The sequence below is a fragment of the Nomascus leucogenys genome, chromosome X (assembly GCF_006542625.1).
Source record: "Nomascus leucogenys isolate Asia chromosome X, Asia_NLE_v1, whole genome shotgun sequence".
NCBI lineage: Eukaryota > Metazoa > Chordata > Mammalia > Primates > Hylobatidae > Nomascus > Nomascus leucogenys.
The window spans coordinates 45572465-45592764 of NC_044406.1; the positions used below are offsets into that span (position 1 = coordinate 45572465).

General features: G+C 41.8%; 1 non-coding gene across 1 annotated transcript; it reads left to right on the forward strand.

Moving 5' to 3' along the window:
• Positions 1–3864: 3864 nt before the first annotated feature.
• LOC115833458 lies at positions 3865–3932 on the forward strand. Its single transcript, XR_004028888.1, has one exon. It is a non-coding gene; the product is annotated as a small nucleolar RNA SNORD77 (small nucleolar RNA).
• The last annotated feature ends 16368 nt before the right edge of the window (positions 3933–20300 follow it).

Sequence of the window (20300 nt, forward strand, 5' to 3'; positions counted from 1 at the left end):
ATAAATAAATAAATAAATAAAGTCTCTGCCCCTGGTTCCTGGCACAGAGCTTCTAAAACCCTTGTAATTTCCTGAGCCATGGGGTGCTAGGTGTTTCCTTTGTTCCAATATTTGGTCTTTGATCCTGGTTCCTGACACGAAGGTCCTAAGGCCCTTGGAATTTCCTGGGTGATAGGAGTATCTTTTGATCTAATGAGGTGACTCTTGGTGAGTTCCTGGATGGGACTGGTGACCAGAAAAACCAAGCCATGATTAGATGTTTGGAACCTTCAGCCTTACCCCCATCCTCTGGGGAGTGGAGAGGGCGTGGAGATTGAGTTAATAATCAATCATGCGTACATGACGAAGCCTCCATTAAAATACCTAAAGTATATGGCTCAGAGAGCTCCTGGATTGGTGAACATATCCACATGCTGGGAAGGTGGCATACCCCAACTCCCACTGGGACAGAAGCTCCTCTACTCTGTTTCTTCCAGATCTCACCCTGTGTACCCCTTCAACTGGCTGTTCATCTGTATCCTTTGTTATATCCTTTATAATAAACTGGTAAATGTAAGTGGTTCCTTGAGTTCAGTGAGCTGTCATAGCAAATAATTATTATTACTATTTGAGATGGAGTCTCACTCTGTCATAGCAAATTATTATTATTATTATCTTTTGAGATGGAGTCTCACTCTGTAGCCCAGTCTGGAGTGCAGTGGCATGATCTCTGCTCACTGCAACCTCCCGGGTTCAAGCGATTCTCCTGCCTCATCCTCTTGAGTAACTGGGACTACAGGTGCATGCCACCACGCCCGGCTAATTTTTTCGTATTTTTAGTAGAGATGGAGTCTCACCATGCTGGCCAGGCTGGTCTTGAACTCCTGACTTCAAGTGATCCACCCACCTCGGCCTCCCAAAGTGCTGGGATTATAGGCGTGACCCACCACGCCCAGCCCATAGCAAATTATTGAACCCGTGGGAAACTTCAATATGTAGTCAAGTTGGGTAGAAGTGTGGGTCATCTGGGGACCCATTTCTTGTGACTGGCATCTGAAGTGGGGGCAGTTTTGTGGGGCTGAGCATTCGACCTATAGTGTCTGCACTAACTCCAGGTAGTTAATGTCAGAATTTAATTGTAAGATACCTAGTTGGTATGCAGAGAGTTGAAGCATTGGTTGGTGTTGAAAAACCTTTCACACATTGGTATCAGAGTTAAGTGTGAGAGTAAAGAAACAGGGATTCCCTTTTTAGTAAGTGCAAACTTGTTCTAAAGTGAAGGTAAAGTTGACAGGACAAACGGTGCTGGGTGCATATTGGGAGACAATTCTCCAGAGCTCTTTGGTGTTTCCACACATCTTACAAGCAGAGACACTGACTGCCTTTGTTCCAGACTAACTTTTCCAGAATATTTATATAGCAAACAGCCTTAGAAGAGAGAAGTAATGTCTCCCTTCAGAGCAAAGGGCAGGTTTATTCATTGTCCCATTATAACAAAGATAATATCTCCCTGTAGAGCAGGGGTGTCCAATCTTTCAACTTCCCTGGGCCACATTGGAAAAAGAAGAATTGTCTTGGGCCACACGTAAAATACGCTAACACTAACCACAGCTGATGAGCTAAGAAAAAAAAAAATCACAAAAAAACCTCAAGTTTTAAGAAAGTTTAGAAACTTGTGTTGGGCCACATTCAAAGCTGTCCCAGGCCGCATGCGGCCCATGGGCTGTGTGCTGGAAAAGCTTGCTCTAGAGCAAAGGTCAAGTATGCTTACTGACCATTATAAAAGATTTGAGTTCCCTAAACTTAGGGTCCCACTCCTATAATGCAACCCACATATGTGCAGGTGTCATCTGATCCTCTTTGTGTTGCCCTATAAGAATTAGGCTTAGGGAAGCAGCACAAATGCTGATGCTCTGGCTACTGCTATTGCTGTGAGGAATGAACTGTCCTTATCCTATGTCTCCAACCCCAGAGTCTCATGTCTTCACTAGCATCTATAAAACTGTGCTAAGCTAACTTGCTTGTTTATGAGTAAAATCTTATGGACTGGATAAAGAAAATGTGGTACATATACACCGTGGAATACTATGCAGCCATAAAAAAGAATGAAAACATGTCCTTTGCAGGGACATGGATGGAGCCAGAGGCCATTATCCTTAGCAAATTAATGTAGGAACAGAAAACCAAATTCCAAATGCTTCCACCTATAAGTGGGAGCTAAATGATGAGAACACATGGATACATAGAGGGGAACAACACACACGGGGGCTTATAGGAGGGTGGAGGTTGGGAGGAGGAAGGAGATTAGGAAAAATTACCAATGGAGACTAGGCTTAATAGCTGGGTGAGGAAATAACTGTACAACAAACCCCCATGACACAAGTTTACTTATGTAACAAACCTGTATATCCAGCACATGTACCTGTGAACTTAAAATAAAAGTTAAAAAAAAAAAAATCTTAGACCTTTCACAGTTCTTGAAGGTACAAACTTGGGAGAACATAATCTATAGACACGTTTGTAGTCAGGATATCAAGTTTCCTAGAAAAGGTAGAATTGTCAGTATGTGTCACGATAGTGGTCATGATCATATATTGGGAATATGAGTTTGATTATATGAAAAAAATAAGTTGCCTGATTAACCTTACAGACCACCTTCCTCAGAGGCTAAGCAGGTAACATAATTGAGTGATATGGGCTGAGATGAAATCATCTACACAGTCCAGCCAATTGTTGCCTCAATTAAATGAGGACCAATTTTTAGCAGATCTTCCAAGTGAATGAAGCCTGAAATACAGATTTTTATGTGAAAATCCCAATCAATAAAGGTTGAAGACTAATTCACTTTTTAAATAACATGCTTTACATTAAGCTAAACAAAAACCCACTGCTATGTGCCACCTCTGCATCAGACAAATGGAAAATTGCCCAGGTCTCTTAAGCCCCTACCCACAGGAAATAAGCAAGTGGAAATTAAGGCTCATATATAGCCACCAATCAAGCCAAGGTATATCAGGACCTGCATTCTAACTCCTTGTCTCCATGATAAGACCATAAGAGTATTCATCCTCCTCTTTCCTCTTCCACATACGGTCTCTTGTTGCTCACTTCCTTCATACTCATCTTTCTCTAATTATAGCCTTTATTTGTGTTTGTATACCCAATTTCACCCATGTTAATTCATGGTGTTTTCAAAAAAATCATTAAGACAGAATCACAAATAATAATATCTAACATTTACTGAGCACTTAAATTGTGTATGAAGCACTATAGCAAGCAATTTGCATACATTATTGTCTTAGTCAGTTTGGGGTGTATAACAAAGTACCATAGACTGGGTAGCTTATAAACAACAGAAATTTACTTCTCACAGTGCTGGAGGTTAGAAATAGATCAGGTGTGGGTTCTGGGGAGGGTCCTCTTCCTGGTTGCAGACTACCGATTTCTCCTTGTAGCTTCACATGGCACAAAGAGAACTAGAGAGCTCTTTGGGGACTCTTTTATAAGGGCACTAATCCCTTTCATGAGGGCTTCATCCTCAGGACCTAATCCCCTCCCAAAGGCTCATCTCCTCATACCATCACAATGAAGGTTAGGATTTCAACATCTGAATTTTGGGGGGACATAAACATTTAGTCCATGACACTTAACTCATTTAAGTCTCATAACAATCCTTTTGGAATACTGTCCCTATTTTACAGTTGAGAAAAAAATAGTTTGAGAAGGTGGTTGCTGAGGGCTGGAGATAGGAGGGAATGAGAAATTATTGTTTAATGCGTATCAAGTTTTAGTTTGGGTAAATGAAAAGAGTTCTGGGGATTCATTGCACAACCATGTGAACACACTAAACACTACTGAACTGTATGCTTAAAAATGGTTAAAAGGGTACTATGATAGTTGCATAGTTCAGCAGACTGAATCATCAAGAGATTTAATATTTGTCTGATGTATTTGGGACAATTTTTTTTAATGATTAAGAAGGTAAATGTTATGTTATCTGTATTTTACCACAATTTTTTTGTGTTTGTTTTTTGAGACAGAGTTTCACTCTTGTTGCCCAGGCTGGAGTGCAATGGTGCGATCTCAGCTCACCACAACCTCTGCTTCCCGGATTCAAGTGATTCTCCTGCCTCAGCCTCCTGAGTAGCTGGGATTACAGGCATGTGCCATCACACCTGGCTACTTTTGTATTTTTATTAGAGATGGCGTTTCTCCATGTTGGTCAGGCTGGTCCTGAACTCCCGACCTCAGGTGATCTGCTTGCCTTGGCCTCCCAAAGTGCTGGGATTACAGGTGTGAGCCACCACGCCCAACCTTACCACAATTTTTAAAATAAATAAATATTACAAGTTAAAAAGGCTGGAAGCATCTAAACCAAAATGGAAGCAATGATTATATTTAGAGAGTACAAATGAACAGTTGTTATATTTAGAGGTACTATTGGGGTGCATCTTATCTGGTGCACTTTTCTCTATTTACAAATTTACACAAATTTACAATAATAAACATAAAAATAGTTGAGAGGGGGTGAAAGGGTTGATACTGTGTGAAATGCCCCACAGGGGACACCAACATTTCCATTTCTGGAGCCATCATCTCATTTGTTTCCCAGCTCCTGCCGTGCCCTCCACATCACTCTGTTCACAACCAGCCATCTGGGTAGGTTGATTGGCTTTCTAATGACTGTTAGTCTACAGTAGCCCAGAAGAAATAAAGTTGTTGTGGTTACTTTTAGCAATCTATAAACCCATTTAACAATCCAACTTATGTAATCTCAGCATGTCCAGGAGCTAAGGCCCACGGTTCTGGCTTTTTTGTCCCCACTTGGCTCAGGGCCCTACAACTGTGTCCCCACAAACAATCAAATAATATACTTTGGCCAGGTCCACAAATATGTATTGACCAATGCCTATACACAAAACAGGAACGAAGAGTGTTTCCTGAGGCAAGCTGACATCTCTTTTGGTAGGTCGCAGGGGGAGTCGTTTGGCCCCCTTCCTTGGGTTCCAGATCAAGACGAAAGAGACGAGCCCAAGCTATGGCTGTGAGATCACAGATTGCCCTCTGGGCGATGCTGAAAATGTTGGATTGGACCAGACTCACCTCATATTAATGAGAGGTTCCTACATTTGGCAGGCATTGGCCAATTTAGGCTAGAGCTTGGGATTTTAGCTTCCAATGTGTATGTATACATAAGGATCATTAGGTAATAAGTGCACGTAAGAAAGTATTATTGCAAGGTGGAGGAAACTATTGCAATAGGGAGGATGCTCCTGACCGTAAGATCTGCCAGAATCCCCCATAAAAGGTATTTTAATACAAGCAGTTTATCAGCATCATATACTGTCCAGAATTATCTAAAATTATTTTATTGTCAATCTTTGTAACATACCTATCAATATGTTTAATCACACAGTTGAAAGGTTTGAGGTATATGAAGATAATGAAATGTGTCCAAAACTCTCTCTTATTCAGCAATAGATCAGAGGATGGAATTTAAGCTTTCTTACTAATATTTAGAACACACTGGTCGGGCATGGTGGCTCACGCCTGTAAGGATCGCTCAAGCCCAGGTGTTGGAGATCAGCCTGGGACACATGACGAGACCCCATCTCTACAAAAAATGCAAAAATTAGCCAGGTGTGGTGGCGTGCCTGTGGTCCCAGCTACTTGGGAGGCTGAGGCAAGAGAATCGCTTTAGCCCAGGAGGTTGAGGCTGTGATGGGCTGTGTTTGCACCACTGCACTCCAGCCTGGGTGACCCAACAAGACCCTGTTTAAAAACAACAACAATAACAAAAAAAAAAAGCCAGAAAACCACAAACAAACAAAAAAAACACACACCACACACACACTGAATGGAAAAGAGGGGAGATAGCCAGATTTGGTAGCATTAAAAATTGAGACGATGCAGGAGGCCGGGCGCGGTGGCTCAAGCCTATAATCCCAGCACTTTGGGAGGCCGAGGCGGGAGGATCACAAGGTCAGGAGATCGAGACCATCCTGGCTAACACAGTGAAACCCCATCTCTACTAAAAATACAAAAAAATTATCCGGGCGCGGTGGCGGGCACCCGTAGTCCCAGCTATTCGGGAGGCTGAGGCAGGAGAATGGCATGAACCCGGGAGGCGGAGCTTGCAGTGAGCCGAGATCGCGCCACTGCACTCCAGCCTGGGCAACAGAGCGAGATGCCGTCTCAAAAAAAAAAAAAAATTGAGACAATGCAATAGTGCTAAAATCTCTTGCTCTAGATACCTGAAATTATGCTATTATTTTTGAGTAACTTAATTTTTCCAGGAGAGTCTCAAATTTAAATATTCTGTCCTGCTATCAGAATATGAATATCTGACTTTATACAATTGTTAGTTTGTTAATACTGTCATAATACCACTGGGCTTGTCAAAACATCTGTATGTATTTTATTGTAACAAATTACAGGCAGCCCTTGTATTGCAAACTGTGCAAAGCAATCTTAATAACCAGTAGGAATAATCATAATTATTCTGTGAACTTTACAAATTATTGTTAAAAACACTAAAATTTATCTTCTTGTCACTTAGAAATGTATAGGAAAACAGAAATAGTAAAATTAATGTTTATTTAGTGCATTGCAATTTAAAACAGACACACTGAGAATTAGAGTGTTTCATGTCTTTGTAAAAAGTTATCAAAAGTAGGCCAGGTGTAATCCCAACACTTCGGGTGGCGGAGGTGGGCAGATCTCTTGAGGCCAGGAGTTCTAGACCAGACTGGCCAACATGGTGAAACCCCGTTTCCACTAAAAATGCAAAAATCAGCCAGGCATGGTGGCACGCACCTGTAATCCCAGCTACTCAGGAGGCTGAGGCAGGAGAATTGCTTGAACCTGGGAGGCAGAGGTTGCAGTGAGCCCAGATCATGCCACTGCACTCCAGCCTGGGCAGCAGAGCAAGACTCCATCTCAAAAAAAAAAAAAAAAGTAGTTTGAGCAGTGCTTGCCTCCTTCTTTTCATAGTATAACTTACAACATGGAGCACGCACCTTTTCTATCCCTTTGCAAATTGTCATACTCCTTTCTAAGTTTGGATCAGCTTCCAACATTTTGTCCTTTGCAATATCTCTGGGAGTTCCTTTGATGTGAAGTTTTTGCTGGCATCACTCCCTTGGAGACATCTTTTCAGCAGCATCATTTTCCTCATTTGTAAGTTTCATAAGTTCCCCTTCACTAAGTTCCTCTGGCTGCATAAGAATCTCTTGAGAACGGAGGCAGGGTCAACATTCCCACAGTCAGCTTTTTCTTCTATAACTCCATTTATGTTTGATGCAAATTTAACTTCCAGTACAGTAGTTTCCCCTTATCCATGGTTTCACTTTCCATGGTTTCAATTAACTGCAATCAACCGCAGTCTGAAAATATTAAATGGAAACTGACAGAAATAAACAAGTTTTAAATTGTGACTCTTTCTGAGTAGAGCAATTAAATCTTGAGCCATCCTACTCCATCCCACCCGGAGGTGAATCATTCCTTTGTTCAGCAGGTCCACGCTGACTTTGACCTACCATCTGTTAGTCACTAGTCACCGTCTCAGTTATGAGATGGAAAAAAATTAGTAGATAGAGAGTTCAGTACTACCTGTAGTTTCAGGCATCCACTGGGGGTCCTGGAAGGTATCACCCTCAGATAAGTGGGGACTACTGTACATCAAAACTGTGCAAAGCAAGGACTAACTGTAGCAAAACCATGAGATTCCATTGCCTCTCACAACTCTGAGTAAACAAGAGTTTTCCCAGGGTTAGTGTCAGAGTTTAATTTGTACAAATAGCTTGACGATCATGGGATGACCCAAGATGTCCCTAGAATGCTTACACAAGTGCCCTTCCACCCCACAGGAGAGGGAAGATGGTTTGGGGTTACGGCCAAGGCCCTTAGATACCTGGGATTGAACACTCAAGGGAGAGAAAAGCACCACACTCAAAGCCTGCTCCTGAAAAGACTGGTGGAAGTAGGCCAGGCATGGGGGCTCACGCCTGTATAATCCTAGCACTTTGGCAGGCCGAGGTGGGTGGATTCCTTAAGCTCAGGAGTTCGAGACCAGCCTGGGCAGCACGGTGAAACCCTGTCTCTGCAAAAATATGCAAAAATTAGCCAGGCATGGTGGGGGCACGCTTGTAGTCCCAGCTACTCAGGAGGCTGAGATGGGAGGATCACTGAGCCCAGGGAGGTCAAGGTTGCAGTGAGCCATGATCCCCCCACTGCACTCCAGCCTGGGCAACAGAGTGAGACCCTGTCTGAAAAAAAAATGTAGTGGAAGTAGGAGGGCTCACTTGGGGCAAGTATCTGATGCAGTGACCTGCAGAAGACCCCTGAGAAAACAGTTAGGTCTCAGCCATTGCCTCAAATTTGAATCATTGATTGCAAAAGCTTCACAGCATTATATTCACCAATCAAGGGCACTTCCTGAGCAGCTGGTCACTCAGGATGTTGCTGAGAAAGGCACTTTGCTCTGCCCAGCAACAGAGGGGGCTGGGACTATTCCAAGCACAGAGAGAGTAGCAGAGAAACACTGCTGAAATAGTCAGTGGAAAAATCATCCAGGAGGGGCTGTTTTTGCATTTCTTTGGCTACTATTTACTGGCCTATGCCATATTTTATAAACTTCACACAGCAATACTTGCTCTTTTATTCAACAAATTATTACTGAGCACCAACTCAGGCCTGCACTATGCAAAGTCCTTGGACAAGGTGGTGAAGGTCACAGATTTCTTAGGAGGGTAGCCATCAAATGGCTAATGAAACAACTGATCGTGTCATTTTATCAAGATATTAAAATAAGTGTCACAAAGGAGATTCACAGGGTGGTATAACAATGTGCAAAGGAGAAGGGGTATTTGGGGAAGATAGCTTTCTTGAGGGGGTAATATTTGAGCTGAACTTTGAATAAAATGAAGGTTTTAACATACCTTTGAATAAAATCAAGTGGATTTAACATACACTGTTGATAATCTGGATCCAAACTTGGCTCTTCTGAGAGCATAGCTACCCCATGATTGACCACAACCTCACTGGTAGGACCCAGATAATTTTGTTAAATGCAGTCAGACTCCAAGATGCTCTATTCTACTCCCATTAACATGTAAGGTCCACAAAGGCAGAGTCAATGTCTCCTTTGTCCCAGGCAGTACTCCCGGCATAATCATTAGGAATTGCTCTGTAAACACCCAGCTTCCTTAGCGCTTGGCAGGGGGTCTGGGCATAGTTCTCATATGGATACGCTACAGTTTCCCAAAGATCCCTAGCGGGACTGAGAACCAGTTGCCCACAGTGATAACCTACTTGATATTGCACCCTTTATTGGCTGCCTTCCCTCCTCTGTCTCATTTCCACACTCCTTTGTTAGTGTTTCCTGAGATCATCTCCCAGATAAACAAATTACTTGCACTCAAACTCTTGTCCCAGGACCTGCTTCTGGGAGAATACAAACTTGGTCAGCTGCCTGTGAGAGTACCGTCTTCCTGGCAATGTGCTAAGTATTTGACATAAAGTTGTATTTGACAACTTTAAGAGGTATTCACTGTATTTTCCCATGCCTTACAGATAAGAAATGGAGGCCCTAAGAAGTAACTGGCTCGAGATCACACAGTAAGTTGGTGGTGGAGCTAGGATTCCAAACAAGACAGCCTGATTCTAAAACTGCATCCTTAACCACAATATGAAGCTTTAGGCTTTAGAAACATAATTTTTCCAACAGATGCAGTGGCTCACGCTTGTAATCCCAGCATTTTGGGAGGCCAAGGCCAATGGATCACTTGAGGCTGGGAGTTCGAGAGCACACTGGCCAACATAGCAAACGCCCCTCTCTACTAAAAATACAAAAATTAGCTGGGTGTGGTGGTGGGCATCTGTAGTCCCAGCCACTCAGGAGGCTGAGGCAGGAGAATCGCTTGAACCTGGCAGAAGTTGCAGTGAGCCGAGATTACACCACTGCACTCCAGCCAGGGCGACAGAGCAAGGCTCTGTCTCAAAAAGAACAAAAACAGAAAAGAAAAAAAAGAAACATAATTTTTCAGCTATCAAGGAGCTTACATTAACTTCAAATGCATTCATCAAGTAGCACCAGCAAAGGTCATCTGCATTTGTGAATGCTCTCCCATTTGTACTCACTCTGCTTACCATTTTTTTTTTCTTTTTGAGAAGGAGTCTCGCTCTGTTGCCCAGACTGTAGTGCAGTGGCACGATCTCGGCTCACTGCAACCTCTGCCTCCCAGGTTCAAGTGATCCTCCTGCCTCAGCACCCTTAGTAGCTGGGATTACAGGCACATGCCACTGTGCTCGGCTAATTTTTTATTTTTTAGTAGAGAACAGAGTTTCACCATGTTGGCCAGGCTGGTCTCAAACTCCTGACCTCAGGTGATCCACCTGCTTTGGCCTCCCAAAGTGCCAGGATTACAGGCATTAGCCACCGCGCCTGGCCCACTCCGCTTACTTTTAAGGACAATTCAATTTTATTTTTATTTTTATTTATTTATTTTTGAGACAAGGTCTCTCTCTGTCATCCAGGCTGGAGTGCAGTGGTGTGATCATAGCCCACTGCAACCTCAAAATCCTGGGCTCAAGGGATCCTCCTGCCTCAGCCTCATAAGTAGCTAGGACTTCAGGCTCACACCACCGTGTCCAGATAATTAAAACAATTTTTTTGTAGAGATGAGGTCTTGCTATGTTGCCCAGGCTGGTCTCAAACTCCTTGGCTCAAGTGATCCTTCCACACTGGCCTCCTAAAGTGTTGGGATTACAGGCATGAGCCACCATATCTGGCTGACAATTCTACTTTAGGGCAACCTGGGTTCAATAGTACTCTAAAATACAGATTACATTCTCGACTGCGCATAAAATATTTTAGGTCAATTATTACTCTCATGCGGAGGGGCACAAGTAAGCAAACTGTAACCCAGGTTTCATCCTAATTTTCACAAAATCCAGAGTCCAAATGAGTGAATATTTTGAAATTTATAAAAGTTGACCCACATAAAAGCTACAATATGAGCGTAAATCTTATTCCGTATTTAAAGATGAGGTCAGCAAAAGGTGGTTAAAAGGAAAATAATTTTTTTTTTATCTGAGAGGCAGAAAATAAAGAACAATTAGTGGGAGCTAAAAATCCAAGTCAGCCGAAGAAGTTCTAAATTGTAACTCCCAGGGTTTTAAGTGTTGAGATGAGTTTTCTTCATGTGAAACAAAAGGAAAATCAGTTAATGAGACTGAAGGTGAAGTGTTATGAATCTGCAGAGAAAGCAAGCTGACAGCTTGATTGGCATATTGAAGGAAAGGAGGAGAATGAATGGAAAATTTATCAGACAAAGTTTACAGTTGCCCTTTTAACCTCAGCCATGAACAGGAGTGAGGATGGAAAAAATGCTTTTATCTTTAAAATAAATGGCTGAAAATTATGGACAACAATTGTCTGGAAATGGGGAAGATTTGTCCAACTGCTATAAAATCTCGTGATGCATCTAAAGGCAGGAATGAGACAAAATCGTGAAGATAGAATGCCCATAAAGTAGGATTGAGAATTAATGTCTAATGCCCTGAGGTATCCAGCAAGGCACAGGTACTTTGAGGACCTGCCTGGGCCCAATAGAAACATGAATAATTGGGCCCAAAGATTACAGAGGCAGGCGTGCATTATTTGAGGATGTTGTCTTCTCTCCATTTCTCGCTTTCCATTTGGATCCCTGATCTATTGACTAGGTTAGCTTTCAACCATACTCCTTCTTCATCTCGTGGTTTGCTGCTTTTTCTGTGAAGTGCTTGGTTGAAGTTCTTGATCCTTTGGTTATTCCTGTGGCCTCTCCCAAGCAGGTAGCCCCAGAATTCAAACTTTGTCCTCAGTCCTGGGTTTGTTCCTAAGGGTTAGACTCCAAATATGAAGAGTGTCAGATAGGTGATGGAACTTTGGGGGATACACAAGTATCAGGGGCCTTCCACAATGCAGGGCAGTGATTTGAAAGTCAGGGGACCCATTGATTTTGGCCCAGCCTGCTTTATGTTTACAGCTGTGGTTGGTGTCAGGACAGGCCAATGCCCCTTCTGATCATTCTCCATGGGATATACAGTGTGAGACTTTTGTTTTTTTAACTTTAAGTGGATCACAGACCTATTCTTTGCTGTAACTTAAGGAACCGTTGGACTCAGATAGCCCTAAGGTAGGTCTATTTGTCAGGGTTCTACAAAGAAACAGAACCAATAGGAGATAGATATAGATATAAATGTAGAGAGATAGACAGATGGATGGATAGATAGATTAGATAGATAGATAGATAGATAGATAGATAGATAGATAGATAGAGATTTACTATAGGGAATTGACTTATGCAATTATGGAGGCTAAGAAGTCCCACGATATGCAGTGGGCAAGCTGGAGACCCAGAAGAGCTGATGGTGTAGTTCTAGTCAGGGAGCAGAAAAAGACCAATGTACCAGCTCAAGCAGTCAGGTGAAGTTCCCTCTTAGTCTTTTTGTTCTATTTAAATCTTCAATTGATTGGATGAGGGCCACCCACATTAGGGAGGGCAATGTGCTTTACTCAGTCTACCAATTTTAATCTCATCCAAAACCACCCTCCTCCAAAAGCACAGACACACCCAGAATAACGTTTGACCAAATGTTGGGGCACCCCATGGCCCAGTCAAGTTGATACATTCGGTTAACCATTATAGTAGGATTATCTTTAGAAGTAAGCAGAGTGAGTATTGCCCCAATTTCTGGGAGACATTCTGGGAAGGCTCCTCACCCCCACCCACCAAAATGTCTATCTCACTGTCCTGTTAGTTCAGGAATGAATCAGAACAAATGAGAGGTTGTTTTGTATGTATGTATGTATGTATTTTTTAACATCGTGTTGCAATGGCCCAGAAGACTGATGAAAAGCTTTCATTTCTGCCCATCTCTTCTGGCCTCTAGAAAGCCTTGTGAATTCAGAACAGAACCCATGACTTTTTTGACTCATCAGAAGATTGAAAAAAAAAAAAAAGACAGACTTAAAAAAAGACAAGAGACAGTCATCCAATAAAACACAGACAACTCCTGTATATTACAAAATATTGTATATTTTTAATAGAAAGTTTTCCCCTACATTGGGACTGAATTCCCGATACTCCCTTCACCTGCAGCTGCTGCTGAAAAGTGGCCACTGTCAGTCATCAGGAGGCTCCTTCCCATCAATGCTTAAATTGCATGTTAGCCAGGATCTTTCATTTAAATTGAGAAAGTATCCAAATGCCTTATGCCTTATTTTACACCTCTTTTACACAACACTTTTGTGGCTAAACGGTAGCCACAAAAGTGATGAGTTTTGGTAGTTAAAATCCCTGAATTTCTTTGGGTTCCATATGGAACCAGATTTCATTACAGATTTGTTTTGAGACAGGGTCTTGCTGTGTCACCTGGACACCTGGAGTGCAGTGGTGCCATTGCGGCTCACTGCAGCCTTGACCTCCCAGGCTCAAGCAATCCTCCCACCTCGGCCGCCTGAGTAGCTAGGACTACAGGCATGCACCATCATGCTCAGCTAATTTTTAAATTTTTTTTAGAGACAGGGTCTCCCTATGTTGCTCAGTCTGGTCTCAAACTCTTGGACTCAAGTGATCCTCCCAACTTGGTCTCCCAAAGTGCTGGGATTACAGGCATGAGCCATGGCACCTGGCCCATTACCATTTTAATAATCGTTCCTATTATTTTGCTTTTGTTTATTTGTTTGTTTGCCTGTTTTGTTTTATTTTACTTCCAAGCAGTGAGAAGTTCTGTAGAGACAGAGTTGATCATACACCCCAATTTCCCAGGGACAGTGTCAATTTATGACTACTGCCCTGGCTTAATTTGTTAATGACACCTCTTTTTACTCTCTAAAGTCTCCCAGTTTGGATAAGTCATATGTTCACTCTATAAATAGGGGCCATTTGGAACAGTTTAATGGTAATTTAGTCTTATTAGCAAACGTTAAGCAGTTCTACCACGTTCCTCCATGCTTTTCTGAGACAACATCAGAGCTTCAGCATAGGTGTTTGTGAGTACCAAAGTTAACATCTGAAAAGGGTATCTTCGTGGAGTAGTCTCCACTACACCACTTCGAGTACTATGGGGAATTTCTGTTTACTTGGTTTTAAATAATATAATCTCTTGATCATTCAAATTCCACTCCAAAAGTCTATTCCTAGAACCCAATGGTTTTTTTTAAGCATTATTTTAATGTAAATTCAGGACTTCTATTTTTTATTTCCAACTTTATTTTTCATAAATAAAAAGTTTATTTTCCCTGAAATCCTGAAGCTTTTGAACTCTGTGAAGAACCTGCATTTTGCTATGTGTTTTTCACCCTAGACAACAGGTTTCTTTTCTCATTGTCAGTAGGAGTGTCTAATGTTCATTAGACCCCAAGTTGCTGCTCAAGACTATTCATTTAGGTTAGCCTATTTGAATACACCCAAATAGGAGTGTATTCACTGTGAGGCTGAACAATCTTCATTCTTCTAATGCCCATTTGAAGCCATCAGTTAATTCATTGTATGGGACCTTTGCCCAAGTGAAAACCTGTGTTTGAGTCAATAGTCACAGAGTGACTCAAACAAATGGGAAAGAATAAAGGCACCATAGCTAGACAGAAGCTGGACCTGCTGGGGGACACCTGGCTGAGGGACACCTGGCTGAGGGAAGGGGAAGTTTCCTGGTGCCCTGAGTCCTGGGGAAGGCTGAAGGATGAGTCTTCTTCTTTTTTAAATTTATCCCCCTCTTTTCCTTTTCCTTTCCTTCTCTGACTCACCTTTATTTTTCTTTGCTCCCAACTTCTTGTCTTCTCTGTTCCTTCTGTTCTTCTTGCCTCTTTCTTCTAACTTTTCTTTCTCCTGTTTTTCTCTTGTCCCTTGTCAACCTAAATAATAAATGGAGAGAAGCTCTCTAAAAGAAAATGATATTTATTCAGGAATAGGGCATTGCCATAAGAATATGCATGTCATAGTAAGCTATATGGGTATTCAGGGAGATAAAGGAAGACCAGGTTTTTAAAGGACGAATGAGGCGGATTACATAATTATTTTGAGATAATTATTCCTGGCTATGAGCACCAAGGGTAGTATCAGTCCAGGGTTGGAGAGACAGTTGCTGAGAAGATATCCTAACAGATATATTTTTTGTGTAAGTTTGCACTAGCCTTTGTGCAAGGTTGTGGTTTTTGCAGAGCCTTTCATGGTAGTTTCCGTTATCAAGTGCTTATACATGAGAATCCTCTATGGTCTTCCTTGGCTCTATTTGTCAGAGTTTCGGTTTTTTTTTTTAATTTAATTAAATTAATTAATTTTTTTTTTTTTTTTTTTTTTTTGAGATGGAGTCTCGCTCTGTCACCCAGGCTGGAGTGCAGGGGCACAATCTTGGCTCACTGCAACCTCCACCTCTCAAGCGATTCGCCTGCCTCAGCCTCCCGAGTAGCTGGGATTACAGGCATGCACCACCAGGCCTGGCTAATTTTTGTATTTTTAGTAGAGACGGGGTTTCACCATGTTGGCCAGGCTGGTCTCATACTCCTGACCTCAAGTGATCTGTCCGCCTCGGCCTCCCAAAGTGCTGGGATTACAGGTGTGAGCCACCGGGCCCAAGTGTTTGTTTGTTTGTTTGTTTTTAAAACAAACCACAATAACTCCACTTTTATTCTGACAACTTTCACACCCTCCCTCTCCTTTTGCCTCTTCAGTTTGCCCTCTTTTCTTGCTCTTGCAGCGGATCTGAAAACCTCTCACTTTTCTAATCTCTTACACTCTAACAAAAACTAGGAACCCTCTCCCTAGAATAGGGCATACAGATATGCAAATCAAATATAAAACTTCTGAGAGTTGGTGATGCTTGAAGCTTTCCAGGCTAAGACCTTCTGGGATAAGTGTCCTTTGGTCCACTTCTTTTTATAAATCAAGAAACAAAGTGGTTTTAAGGAACCACCATAAGGAGACAAAAATAACTTCAGTGACATTTGGCAAACGGGTAATCAGCATTAAATTTAAAATCAACATAAAAGATCATACTAGATCATACAGTAGGTAGGGAGCTTTGGAAAGCACATGAAGCCCAGGACAATTTCAGATTTTCACACGCTAAGGTTGGTTGTAAGCCAGTGTTGAAAACAGAGACACAGCATCATCTGCATGATGACATCTACAGCTAGGTCTTCAATTATCATGGTAGCTGTAGGTGAAATTTTCTGTATACTATTATCTCAGTCCATTTTGTATTGCTGTAAAGGAATACCTGAGTCTGGGTAATTTATAAAGAAAATAAATGTATCTGGCTCATGGTTCTGCAGTCCATACAAGAAGCATGATGCCAGCATCTGCTTCTGGAGAGAACCTCAGACTGCTTCCACTCATGACAGAAGACAAAAGGGAGGCAAAGAGGAGCTGGCATGTAGAGATCACATGGGGAGAGAGCAGAGGCAAGAGAGGGGGAAGGTCTTGGGCTCTTTTTAGCAATCAGCTGTTGGGGAACTCTTGCGAAAACTAACAGAGGGAAAACTCATTCGTTACTGCAAGAATGGCACCAAGCCATTCATGAGGGATCCATCTCCCTAACCCAAACATCTTCCACTAGGCCCTGCCTCCAACACTGGGGATCAAATTTCATCATGAGGTTTGGATCGTCAAGTACTCAAACTATAGCAACAATAAAACTCTAAAGCATTATATACCTGTAAGGAGTGGCATTGAAGTGAATTTAGCTGGTTGGTAAATGTAATGGCCCTGAGTTTTTTTTTTTTTTTAAATAAATGAACATTCTGGACATTGAAGAATAATTTCAGTCTATATTTTAGGAGTTATTTTTATTTTAAACACAATACACCCACGCACAAACTTCCTTTAGCCCTTCTTTCCAAGATATATTTTAAAGCCTCCTCCCCAAGGTACTGTGCTATTGATAGGAAGAAACTCTGCTTTGCATATTTGTCATCTTTCCTCAAAACTCCTATTTGGATTTTTTTTCTTATTTCCTACCAACCACCCAGTAAAACCAGATGACAATTTTACATCTAAAGGAATTTGCATGATATAAATGTGCTATTAAATAAGCATAATGGAAATGTATTGCTCTATTGTAAATTACTAATATAATCTCATTTCCATCTGAAAAAATTTTAAAGCATGGTTGAATTTTTAGTAATGGTAAGTTAATGACACATTAAAAATGAAACAGGAACCATTTATCTGAAGTATCAACAATATTATTATTATATATTTTAAAAGGTCATCATTTATTTAAAACATAATTATAGAATGACTCTAAACCACACAGAGACTTACTTTTTAAAGTATATGTTACATTTTCCCACTAATACTTAACTATATTTAAACAGTGGTAGTTGGATTTTTAAAGGCAGGAAGCACTATATCATTATTGTGTGTTTGTCCTTTGAACAAATTTGGCCCATAGGGCATTGACCTTCTAGAATCAAAACCAACAGAGCCCACATCAATGAATTGATAGTGTTAGGTCTGATCTCTCCTCTTTTGCCCTAGATTCAGGTTCTAGGGGTTATGTGAACTTAAGATAAAAAGGAATATGATGAAAATAACTTGGCTAGCTGAAAAAAAAAATAACCACCTGGGATATGGGGGAAAGTCAAATGTACCAGTTAAATGGCACTTCCTTCTAGTAAAGATCTCTCCACGTTATCATGATAAGCTGAACACGGTGTGTGCTGGTAATTAACTCCTAATTATCTAAGAAAATGAAAGGCATAAATTATCCAAAATAGAGGCCAGGCAGGTGGCTCACGCCTGTAATCCCAGCACTTTGGGAGGCCGAGGCGGGCGGATCACGAGGTCAGGAGATCGAGACCATCCTGGCTAACACAGTGAAAGCCCATCTCTACTAAAAATACAAAAAATTAGTCGGGTGTGGTGGCAGGTGCCTGTAGTCCCAGGTACTCGGAAGGCTGAGGCAGGAGAATGGCGTGAACCCGGGAGGCAGAGCTTGCAGTGAGCCAAGATGGCGCCACTGCACTCCAGCCTGGGCGACAGAGCGAGACTCTGTCTCAAAAAAAAAAAAAAAAAAAAAAAAAAAAAAAAAAAAATTATCCAAAATAGAATTTGTTTTAAATTTTTTAAAAATTCTGTTTCGCTTAGCATTTATCTTCCTGCTATGTTTTTCTTAAACTACTGCTAAAATAATTATACTTAACCTGAGGGGCACATCTTAGTCTGGTGGTGAGGGATACAGGCTTCTTGGAATGTGCTGTGAATGGGAAGATACGCTTTAAGTGAAATATTCACCACAGAAATATTTACCAATAGAAAGTAGAGATGCTAGTAAGAACTGGTATTTATGTAATACTATACAATTTATAAATTTCACATACATTATATATTCTCCAACTCTGGGAGGTAGAAAAGGTATATGTAATTATTATCCATAGTTCACAGATGGATGGATGGACAGAAAGATAGTCAGTGATAGGATTTTACTTTTTCATTGTCTATGTAGACATTTAAATTTCAGTTTAGTGCGAATCCCAGCTGTATCCTTCCTAATTGCCAGAGAATTTTTCTCAATTGTTCTAATATAGGTGATAGCACATCTTATGTATGTAGTAACCAGGTTTTACCTCTATCAGGTGTGGCATCCAAACCAGGGACTTGGCAAATGCACACATCCCCAAATAGTTGTCAGTCTTAGAGAATTCAGACCATTTCCAGGTTAATATCTATTTTGGATGAGTGTTTTGATCATGGGAACAGTTGGAAAGGAGGCTGCTAGCCATTCAAATATGAACTTACCTTCACCAATTCATCCATTCCTCCACTTATCAAATATGTTTTGAGCATAGGGTATGCCAAACATTATCTGGGCCATAGGAAGATAAGAGTGAATTAGAAGTGGTCCTAGCCTGCAAGAAGCTAAACAAAATTTCCAAATCATAAAACCAGTTAAAAAGTACTTGTGGGAAGCCGGGCATGGTGGCTCACACCTGTAATCCCAGCACTTTGGGAGGCTGAGGCAGGCGGATCACCTGAGATCAGGAGTTCGAGACCAGCCTGGCCAACATGGTGAAACCCCATCTCTATCGAATACATAAAAAATTAGCTGGGTGTGGTGGCACGTGCCTGTAATCCCAGCTGCTCGGGAGGCTGAGGCAGGAGAATCACTTGAACCTAGGAGGCGGAGGTGGCAGTGAGCCAAGATTGAGCCACTGCACTCCAGTCTGGGCAACAGAGCAAGACTCCATTTCAAAACAAACAAACAAACAAACAAAACAACAACAACAACAACAAATTAGCCTGGAATGATGGCTGGTGCCTGTAATCCCAGCTACTCGGGAGGCTGAGGCAGGAGAATTGCTTGAACCCGGGAGGCAGAGGTTGCAGTGAGCCAAGATCATGCCATTGCACTCCAGCCTTTGTTTGGAAACTGATTCATAGAAGAAATTAAGAGGCCGGGCACGATGGCTAATGCCTGTAGTCCCAGCATTTTGGGAGGCCAAAGCAAGTGGATCACTTCAGCCCAGGAGTTTGAGACCAGCCTGGGCAACATGGCAAAACCACATCTCTACAAAAATACAAAAATTAGCCAGGCGTGGTGATGTCCGCCTGTAGGCCCAGCTACTTGGGAAGCTGAGGTGGGAGTATTGCTTGAGCTCGGGAGGTAGAGGTTGCAGTGAGCCACGATTGTGCCACTGCACTCCAGCCTGGGTGACAGAGTGAGACCCTGTCTCAAGAGAGAAAAGAAGCTAACAATCAGTCCGAATGCTTTGAGTTCTCTCATAATTTGGGTGATCCCTGAATCTTTTCTATTCACAATAAACTTCCCATCTGTTTTCTTGAAGCATGTGATATTTGTCTTGATTACACAGATGAAAACATTTTGCCTAGTAGCCTGGTCTGGGTCCATCTGCCCATCTCTCACATTTGGCTGTGAGCTATGAAGGGCTAGGGCTTCACAGTCAACTATGCTCCCCTCCCTACCCTTGCACAAAAGATGCTTACAATAAATGCTCACTTTATTGAATTAAACAGAGGATGTTTTAAAATTAGAAATGTGTGTGCTTTCCTATTTCAAAAACTGCTTGGAATTGGCTTAAGATGATTCTCCTCTACTGGGCAGCAATAAGCAGAAAGCCCTAGGAAGGGTTCTTTTCCATCCTCCAAAGGGGAAATGTTGTTTTAAAGGGTGCCTCCCCATGTTTCAGGCCTCTCTTGGGCCTACCCCAAAATGTCTTTGTGCTAAGTTAATGAAGAACAGGTGACTTATTTAACCCACATTTTCCTAAACTATTTCCTCATATTTTCTCTTGTATGTAAATATTTTCTCTTGAA